Raw genomic sequence first — 7,082 nt, 5'->3', positions numbered from 1 at the left:
TCCAACTTAGATCTCGACAAAAATAGGGATCAAATTAATTTGGGGGATTTCAACAATAATGGGTTAATGGTTAATATTAAGGGTAATACAAGGAATGGCTTGTTAGGTTCAAGGGGGGTTACTAGGGGTTAATCGTGGAGGAAGGCTTTTCATGGCATGAGTGGGTTAATCCTAAGTGCCTTAATCATTTTGACATATCAAATCAAATGGTGTGATCTTGATATGCATAATCAAGCAAGTTCTAGAATAACAGTTCAATACTGACGCACTCAAAGCAATAATAAAAGTGAGCATGAAAGGACGAATAGATGCTCAAAAGGCTAAAAAATCTCACAAAAAATTATGGCTTTTTGATGTTTAGACTCGTGAATTCTAATTCAAAGAAATATCTAGACTTGGGGAAACAACTTATAATTTTAATTTCTTAAAAATCAACTTATCATACTTGATTCTTTAATGACTTAAAGTTTGAACAATCAACGCATAAATCCCTATGTTTTAATTCAAGATATATCAATCAAAATCATAAACCAATCAAAATTTATCCTAAATATGATATGAGAGCTTTTTTAAGAGAATAAGACAATCAGTAATAAATACCCCCCACACTTAAAATGTACATTGCCCTAAATGTATAAAGATAGATTTTAGAGAATAAAAATAAGATAGGGAGAGAAGTGACACTTCTTGTATAATGAATTCCTCGAACTAGAGTTTTGGAGAGTGTTCGGTTCAAGAATGGAGGAGGATACTCCGGCGGTCGTAGAGGTTCATTAGTCCATAAATCCTGCGCCACAAGAATATTATATCTAGTAGTGGCTATGGTCGTGGTCGAGCAAGACATGGCAGTCGTGGGGAAGCTTTTCCTGTGGTAGTTTTAGTTCCTATGTGATGATGAGCTTAAAAGCTCTATATAACTGTGATAAAATCAGGAACTTTTTAGAGGATATTAGGAAGAATAATTACTCAAAAAGAAATAACCGAAATTAATAATAAAATAAAAAAATAAAAATAAACTTTCTAAAATCTAATAAAGATAAAAAGTATTTTCAATAAAAATTTAAAACATAAAATAATAAATAAGTATTTTTAAACATCTTCATCACTAGATGGTTCGCGAGGTGGGGCTGGCAATGAGATGTGGAGGTGCTGACAAATCTGGTGTAGAGTAGCATCAATGTTGTTAAATCATTGAAAACACTGCTGCTCGAATCGGGTGAGGCGCTCAGAGATGTCAGCATATGAAGCCGTCGTATAAACTGGACGAGAGGGAGGTGGTGACTGAGTCGGTGGGTCCTCGTGCTGTGGGGGGACATCATCAGAAATGTCCTCGGTGCCTCTTGATCATCCTCATGCTAAGCATGCTCGAGATGCCTTGTGGAGACATCTGGCCGATGAGGGTGAGGGATGATTCTTGGGCTACGATGTTGAGGAGCTTGAAGTGTCACGCCAGCCAAGTCATGTAGGGCTAATAGAGATGACCCCCTTCCGATGCCGTTCCGTCTGGTGCTGAATCGCGAGGGCTATGAAATAGGCAAGGTCGATGATGTGCCCTTGTGACATGCACCATAAGAAGTAGACGTCGTGGGTGTTGATGACGCCAGTGCTCTCACACCTCCCTATAATTGTGTGAGCTAAAATAGCGTGTAAGTACCTCAAGGATGGTGGGAGAACTGATACCTTGGAGCGGCTAGGATTGTACGAGGCCGTGCTAGGGGCCAAACTGTGCCAGCACTTCGAGGGAGAGATATGTATGTGGCGACTAAGAGCATGTAATTCATTCTCCTCCCTAAACTCCTCCGTATATAGGCCTAGTGCAGCACCAAATTCTGGGACGCTTAGCTGGCGGATTAATTAGCCTAGGTGAAATTGAACCATGCCGGGATCATCGTACCTTGTCATTACGGTCTAGAGATGGAACATTGAGCAGAGTTCCATCGTGAGCTCAAGGTATGTCGGCTCAATAATCCCGAAAAATAGCTTCCACGAGGCGGTGGTTAAGAGAGCCCGAATCGTATCAGTCATCTGGACTTGTTCTACGGTAGCCCAGTCTATGCAATGGCCCACTACTAAAGGTCAGACTCGAAGTATTTGGAAGAGCTCTTCTTGGGGCCCTCGTGGAAATTGTAGGAAAGGGTGACGAATTTCCGCAGTTGGACCCGCGGAGGATGACACTCCCTTCCTTTTCTTCGAGGCTGGTACGGCGGTTTTCTTTCCTCTTGAATATGACATTGAAGGTCTGTGATATAAAGAATAATAATAGGTAAACATATTCGAAGGGGAAGTAAACTATTTCAGCCAAAACTATTAATATAAAGCAAACTCAACCACTATAATCGTGAGAATGAGAATAGAAATGTAATGGGTATAAGGTTTTCCTCGTCTCAATTTAACATAAATTGTATGGTAACTAACTTAGGAATGCAATTTAAATGATAGACAGTAACATGATAATAGCATGAAAATAAGCATAGTAATGTCATGGCTATGAGGTGTGTCAAACAACTAGATTTAATTTGAAATGTATAATAAAGAACCTATAAATGCAAACTAAAAAAAGTAAGGAACAAAAGTGGAAACTAGTTCAAAAGTAATGGAGATTATTGTAATAATAAGCAGTAATAATGACTAAAATAGAAGTGAAAGGAGTAAACAAATGTTAAGAGAGAGGGATTGAGCTTTGAAAACGAAATTGACGGCGGCGCACGGGCGTGGCAGGGGGCCGTGTGGAGTTGCAGCGGCTAGGGTTAGGGTTTTTGAATGGAGAAGACAATGAATAGTGTAGCCTATTTATAGATCTTGGGATACACGGTCATGGGACACGCCCGTGTGCCACAATTTCAACCCGTGTGTTTCGCGTTTTTTCTATTTTGGCGCATCTAAATTTTGACACACGCCCGTATGCATCGAGCGTGTTGGTTTCCACGGCCGTGTCGCATGACCGTGTCTAGCTTCGTTCTCTTCTCCCACGACCGTTTGTTCTACCCCACACCTGTGGACATTTGACAGGTTCGACCACGGGTATTCGACACGGGCGTGTTGCACGCCCGTGCTGTTTTAACAGGTTCATCCATGGTTCCTCCACACGGGCGTGTCGCATGCCCGTGTTGTTTTGACAGGCTTGACCACGGTCATGTCACACGACCGTGGCGTTTTATCGTAGCCCGTGTTAGGGAAATCATTTACCTTGTTTTCACACGGCCTTAAGCACGCCCGTGTGATTGGTCGTGTCTTTGTGGAAACACCTATATTCAAAATTTCTATTAGTAGGTTAGGAGTTAAATATCAAAATTTAAAGAAATTAATAATGTTAGTGCTCGGGTTGCCTCCCGAGAAGCGCTTATTTATAGTCTAAGCTCGACTTACCTCTCCGTTTATTTATCATATTGGTTTGAGGAGTTCACACTCCTCGTTCTGCTGTTAATTTTAAAATAAGGTTTTAATCAGGTGTTGTTTACCTTAAAAGTGCCGAACTTGGGATGACTCACCTCAACCGTACCGAATGGGAAAATACTGAGTACCGTAAGAGGGATTTCCTCATTTGGTGTGGTAGTGACAATGTGAGGGTCAAATGCATCTAGTAACACTGTATCGCCAACCTTAAGTTGATTAGGAGAGGTATCGGGCTTGTTTTTGCGCAGTTTCGGTTTATCATATGTTCTCGGTTTGTGTTCTCGCCATTTATCTAACTCCTCTATCAATAGTCTTCATTCTTCATGGACGTCTTTGTTCTCTACTTGATAATAGCACACTACCTCCGTTGTCTTGGTCCGAGGAGGTTCCTGCAAGAACGATTGAATATTAGTTTTATCATCGACAAGTTTCATAGCGTTATCTTGAGTCTTAGAAGTTTTGACTAAATCGCGTGCTTGGAGTGTTACTGCGTCGTCTCCTGCACGAAGTGTTAGCTCTCCTGTGCCTACATTAATAATGGTTCTGGTAGTTGCTAAAAAGGGTCGTCCTAAAATTAAAGGTACCTCATTATCCTCATCCGTATCTAAGACGACAAAGTCTACTGGGTAAATAAATTTATCAATCTTAACGAGAACGTCTTCAATAATACCCTTAGGAAATCTAACTATTTTGTCAGCCAATTGTATGCTCATCCTAGTCTGTTTGGGTTTACCGAGACCTAGTCGTTTAAACATTTTATACGGCGTAACATTTATACTTTCCCCTAGATCAGCTAAAGCATTATTCACAAATAAACTACCAATTAAGCAAGGAATTGTAAAACTCCCTTGATCTTTCAATTTGTTAGGTAGCTCATTCCTTAGAATAGCTGAGCAAACTGCATTGAGCTCCACGTGCGATGTAGCATCTAATTTCCTTTTATTGCTCAGAAGGTCCCTTAAGAATTTTGCTGATTTAGGCATCTGCAAAAGAACTTCAATAAAAGGTAAGTTAATATGTAATTTCTTTAAGAGTTTGACAAACTTACCGAATTGTTCTTCTATTTTGTCTTTCGTCATCGCTTTAGGATATGGCACATGAGGTTCATGATTCGTACTTACCTATTTAGGATCATCATTGTTTACCTCTTCTCGACCTTTGTTCATCGCGTTGTCTTACTGTAATTCTAGCTCAGGTGCAACAAATCCTTCCTTATTTTGAGTGCTAATTGCATTGAGGTGTTCCCTCGGATTAGGTTCAGTATTACTTGGTAGGCTACCTTGTGGCTATTTGGAGATTAATTTGGACAGCTAGCCTATCTGGGTTTCGAGTCCTTGGATCGATGCTTGTTGATTCTTAAGTGCTGTCTCGATATTTTGGAAACGGGTTTCTAACACCGAGATGAATTTAGAAAGCATCTTTTCAAGGTTTGGTTTCTTCTCTTGTTGATAAGGTGGCTGTTGAAAACCTTGAGATTTTATGGCTTTTGATTCCCTTGACCACCCCAAGAGAAATTTGGGTGGTTCCTCCAACTTGCATTATAAGTATTACTGTATGGGTTATTTTGAGATCTAAAGTTATTGTTACCCATATAGTTGACTTGTTCCTCTTCGGTTGTGGGATTGAAGGATTGGTATTTTGTATGCACACCTCCTTCGCTTGAGTCACAGCTCATTACTTGATGTACCTGGGTAGAACCAAGAAAACTATCAATCTTTTTATTGAGAAGTTCTACCTGATTTGACAACATAGTAACTGAGTCGACGTTATAAACGTCGGCTGTTTTCATTGGCTTTGTCCTCATAACTTGCCACTGATAGTTATTCAGTGACACCTCCTCTATAAATTCATAGGCATCTTCAGGTGTTTTATTGTTGATGGTTCCGCCAGCAGCTGTGGCAATCATTTGTCTTGTCGAGGGATTCACACCATTGTAAAACGTTTGAACTTGTAGCCAAAGTGGTAACCCATGGTGAGGGCACCTTCTCAGTAAGTCCTTGTATCTCTCCCATGCATCATAAAGTGTTTCTAAATCCATCTGCACAAAAGAAGAGATATCATTACGCAATTTAGCTATTTTAGCCGGCGAAAAATATTTTAGTAAAAATTTATCGCCCATTTGCTCCCAAGTAGTGATAGACCCTCGTGGTAACGAGTTTAACCACTGTTTAGCTTTGTTTCTCAGGGAGAAGGGAAATAACCGAAGACAGATGGAATCATCAGAAACGCTATTGATTTTGAATGTATCGCAAAATTCCAGGAAATTTGCTAAGTGTTGGGATCTTCATCCTGCAAACCATCAAACTGAGCAAACTGTTGTATCATCTGAATAGTGTTAGGTTTTAATTCAAAATTATTCGCTGCAATAGCAAGTCTAACTATACTTGATTCAGTTCCTGTTAAAGAGGGTTTAGCATAGTCATACATAGTACATGGAGCAGGATTTTGATTAGCTGCAATTGCAGGAGGCAGCTGATTGTCTTGGTTTTCAGCCATCTCGTCGGTTAGAGGTTGAGTATTATCTTCTTGTTTGTTTTCTGTGTATCATAAACTACGCCTTATTTCTCTTTGATTTCTACGAACTGTTCAATCGATTTCTTCGTTAAAAAGTAAGGGTCCTAACGGGTTTCTTCTAGTTATAAACTATAAAGACCTGCCAAGAGAAAGAAAAAGTAAATTAATAAATAGTAAAATTAAATTAAATTAAATTAAATTGCAAGAAAAATAAATGGCTAAAGTAATAAAAATTTAGTGTTCCTAATATTTCAGATCCCCGGCAACAGCGCCAAAAACTTGATCGTGTGATTCGTAACAAGTAATAAATATTTATATTGAAGATCAAACCTAGACTAACTATTATCACGATTAAAAGGCAAGCGCACCTATTGAACAATAGTATAGTAATGGCAAGACTGGGATATCGTACCCAAGAGAACCAAAAGTACTAGTAATAACTATCTCTTTATTATCTAGCCTAAGAATAAAAGGGTTTGTTTTAATTAACTAATTATCTAAAATAAGAATGCACAGAGAAAAGAATTGGGAAATTGCTTTTGGGAAAATCGATTGACTTTAGACAATACCTAAGGAAAAATCCACCTAGACTTTACTTATTATTCTGGCTCCGAACCGGACGATTTATTTATTTAACTTGTTCCGTAGAGATCCCTAAGTTATGTTATTATCCCTATTCAAGACTAATAACATCTAATCCCTAGATTGAATAACCGAGACTTTTCTCTAATTAACACTCTAGGGTTGCATTAACTCAATCTATGGATCCCCTTATTAGGTTTCACCCTAATCCAGCAAAATCTTGTCACCCTATTTCTAGGCGCACAATCAACTCCGCTTAATTATGGCAAATGTACTCTTAGACAGGGTTTATTCTTCCTCTGAATAAGAACGTGTCTTGAATTAGTATCCTAGGATATCAAAACAAGAATTAAGAACACATAATTAAGAACAAGTTAAATATTTATCATACGATTCAGAAAATAATAACAAGATTCGTCTTAGGTTTCATTCCCCTTAGGTATTTAAGGGATTTAGATCATAACTAAATAAGAAAACATCTCAGAAGAATAAAGAATACAAAACATAAAGAAAACCCAAAACTCCTGAAGGGAAATTGAGGAGAGATATTCAGTCTTGATGATGAATCCGGCTTCTGCGATGGATCAAGCGAC

The 7,082-nt window shown here is 38.9% G+C and overlaps 1 non-coding gene across 1 annotated transcript; it reads left to right on the top strand.

Annotated features, from left to right (window-relative positions):
• The first annotated feature begins 5,357 nt into the window (after positions 1-5,357).
• LOC121228376 (small nucleolar RNA R71) lies at positions 5,358-5,464 on the top strand. Its single transcript, XR_005925952.1, has one exon. It is a non-coding gene; the product is annotated as a small nucleolar RNA R71 (small nucleolar RNA).
• Positions 5,465-7,082: the final 1,618 nt, after the last annotated feature.

This window comes from Gossypium hirsutum, chromosome A04, assembly GCF_007990345.1.
Source record: "Gossypium hirsutum isolate 1008001.06 chromosome A04, Gossypium_hirsutum_v2.1, whole genome shotgun sequence".
NCBI lineage: Eukaryota > Viridiplantae > Streptophyta > Magnoliopsida > Malvales > Malvaceae > Gossypium > Gossypium hirsutum.
This window is presented reverse-complemented; position numbering and strand designations above follow the sequence as displayed.